Source organism: Triticum urartu, chromosome 2A (assembly GCF_056163025.1).
Source record: "Triticum urartu cultivar PI428250 chromosome 2A, HENAU_Tu73, whole genome shotgun sequence".
In the NCBI taxonomy this organism is placed as follows: Eukaryota; Viridiplantae; Streptophyta; class Magnoliopsida; order Poales; family Poaceae; genus Triticum; species Triticum urartu.
In genome coordinates, this window is record NC_141874.1 from 141,304,654 (window position 1) to 141,308,235 (window position 3,582).

Below are 3,582 nucleotides of genomic sequence, written 5' to 3' on the forward strand. Positions count from 1 at the left end.
GGGGTTGATCGTATCCGAATCTAGCTTAACCCTTTTGGTCCGGCTCATGATGGTATTCGAATCTAGCTGTAAACCTCAAGGTCACTTGGGGGCTTCTTGTTCAAACATAGGTCGTATTCGGACCAAAGAGAACATAGCTGTCGTTACCCTCTTGATCGGCTCAAAGTCAAACTCATTTGGGGGCTTCTTGATCATATCCGAATCATAGCTTAACCCCTTTTGGGTCCGACTTGGATCATATTCGAACCAGGGTCGTTAAAAACCTCTCAAGGTCATTTGGGGGCTTCCTGTTCAAACATAGGTCGTATTCGAACCAAAGAGAACATAGCTGTCGGTACCCTCTTAATCGGCGCAACGCCAAAGCCACTGGGGGCTATATGATCGTATTCGAATCTTAGCTTAACCCCTTTGGTCCGGTTTACTGATCGTATTCGAATCAGAAGCCTCCAGTTTTTATTTAAATGTTTTGATTTACATTGTCTGAGGCCTAGTGTTTTGTCTTACTATTTTTTATCATCTCAAATCTAACTGTCAGTATGGTTAAACCGGCTTGGTTATTTGACAATGAGTTGCCAAGGCATAACAGTCATCAGACATATGGAAGTATTGACTTCTACAAAAGATTTGGTTGCTAACCTCATCATCCGGGTCATGTAAACCGGCAGTCCAGATTCAAAGAACACAGGTATGACAGTGCCATTCATGAACAAATTTCTCTGTGTTTTTTCGTTAATCAAAGGTTTTTTCAGCCTTGTTTATCTTACATCTGGTTCTGTTTTTTCCACTATGATAATTTCATAGTCATATATCGGGTGTTTTTGACCCGTCCGGTGCTAAACCGCCAGGACAGTTTTTTCATCCTTTACAGCAACAGAGTTAAAACATTACAGATGTAACCACGGATGTAACACACACACACACACACATATATATATATATATTGACATCATGGGCAAAGAGTAATATGCAACATCTTATGCACGATGGCATAGGCAAAATGTGTAGTTTTCAAACTAACCTATTACAAGGCATTGAGAGCCCAAAAGATAGACTGTTTTCTCTCTCTTAAGCAGGTCTTAAGCTAAAAGCTGGACTGTTCAGATGGTTATGACTCCCCCCTGGCCAGCTCACCTCCCTCCACTGGTTGGAAGCTGGGATTGGACCAGTCAAGGCCGTTCAGAGCAATGAACTCAGCCTCATCGTCAATTAGGCCGGCCGGGTCAATTTCCGGGGCAAAAGTGTGTTGACGAACCAGCGGGATAAGATCCGTCACTTTATAAGAGGGAGTTTCCATCTTCTTATTCTCCATATCAAAACCCGGCTAATATTTATCGATGTTGGTCTCCTCTCAAAGAATGGTAGCTTGAGGACGAACTCCCCTCACACAGCAATAAAGTCATCTTGCTCAAATGGAGTTCCGTCTTCCTTCATGGTAGGGTACCCCTTAGCCACATCCACCGGGTCTAGATCCGGCACCCAGGATTTGGAGCGGCTTAGGGCAGTCAGGGCTCTGGCTCTGGCACAGGATCATTTGACCTCTTGAAACCTGGCGGGTAAGATCGATAACTTCTTCAAGACATCACTCAAATGGTTGGGTCCTTGGTTGGCAGGGGAGATAGTAGCAAGTGCTCGTTGAGCGCCAGTATACAATTGCTCCACCAAGGTATAAACCGCCTTCAGTTTTGTCACACTATCTTGGCTCAGATTTTTACTTTGTGGACCTGTGAGTGTTTTTTAACAAAGGCTCAGCAGGCGGCTTATATTCCTAGTCAACATAAAGTATAAGTGATTAATACAAATGACTTACTGAAGATGGCGGAGACCATTTGAGACACACGGTTTTTTAAGCCGGTGAGCTCCGTGGTAACCTGCTCAAGAGCTGCCTCTACTGTCTCGGCACGTTGTATCAGCAAGATCTTCTCATCGGCCCAGGATTTCTTCTTTTCAGTCAAATTGGTCTTCAATTTTTCAGTTTCAGAGAGACTCAATTGAAGTTTGGAGTTAGCAGTCTTTATCTCTGCCTCTTGATCCGCCAGACGGGTCTTTGCATCCGTCAATTGAGAGCCCAATTTAGTTAGGGCGGTCTACAAGCATGCACAGGTGTGTCAAGATTTAACTAAAGGTTATAATGATTGAAGTCCCAAGTACTTTGCAAACGCAATACCACTTGGCACTTGGGGGCTAATGTCTGCCAAAGCAATTTTTATGCAACATGACTCTTCTATGTTTCAAGTCCCAAGTGTTTTACAAAGTAACAACGCTTGGCACTTGGGGGCTAATGCATGACATTCAGAAAGTTTTTAAGTTGAGCCGGATCATACTAATTTGGACTGAGTTAAGACAGTTAAGAAGTTAAGTACCGGTTCATTTATGATAAATTGAGCCGGCCCTTGGGGACTACAGGTGAAAGTTTATACTAATCTGTTGGACATAGGAAAAATCTAAAGACAAGATATCAACCTACATCATAAGTCTACAGATCATTCAGGTTCATCATAATCTGAAGACTTGGGGGTTGGCAGAGTATATATAAACCGGATTACATACCTCATATTTCAGTTGCAATTGCTTGACCATCTCAATTTCCGATTCACGGCTGGAATGCACATGACTGAGATAGTCGGACAATATGTCACTAACATTCAGGTGAGTGTAGTGAGAGATATCAAACTATACTTTCTGCCTTTCTAAGGCCTCTTGTTTGGCAGAATGCCTGGCCAGCACAGTCAGATTACCCGGCACAACAAATCTGCTGCCAGTGATCAGAACGTCATGGTCAGAAGACGCTGGCGGGTTAGCTGAACCGAATGGTCTGACGGTGGAGGGATCAACAATGGTTTCATCAGCTGGCGGCTTAGGAGGGTCCAATTGAGCATGGACAGCCGGATCTTCTGGCACTTCAGATTGAGCTGGAGGAGTTGATGTTGCCGGTTCAAGTGCAGGATTTCTTGGGTCTTCTGCCGGTTTAATAACCTTAGCTTTCTTAGACTTCGCTTGACCACTAAGAAAGATTTTTTATGAGACAGTTAGTATAATGATGCAGTTTTAAAGATGCAGAGGAAAGATGATTTTCCTTACCCAGGGGCAGTCTTGAAAGCCGGAAGATGAGTCGCCAAAAGAGCGAGAAACCTCCTGCAAAAGTAAAATAAAGTTAAAGCATAAGAGGAAATAGATTCACGGATAAAAACAAAGGACAAAGGTGAAAGAAACCTCATTCTGGCGTTCTCAAGGAGTGTTTTGTAAGTCAGAAGGTGGTTCATCATCATCATTAGTCCGGGCCTGACGGCGGCTCTCATGTTGCTGCTTTTTCAAAAGAAAATGAGGGTCCAAATAAGCCAAAGGGTGCGAAAACCTTACTTTCCAGGTTACTAGTCGAAGTTTCTGTCTTGGCAAAGGGGCTGAGTCGGAGGAGATAGTTACCTCTTCTTCCATGGCCTGGCTGGCCCCCGTGTCGTCCTGGCAATAGTCAGTGTCAATAAGATAGTTGAAAAATTGGCCAAGGGAGTCAAGGGCTACCTCCGACTCAGAAACATCATCCAGCGGGAACATGTCAGATGCAATCTTCTTCTTGGGCTTCCGGGT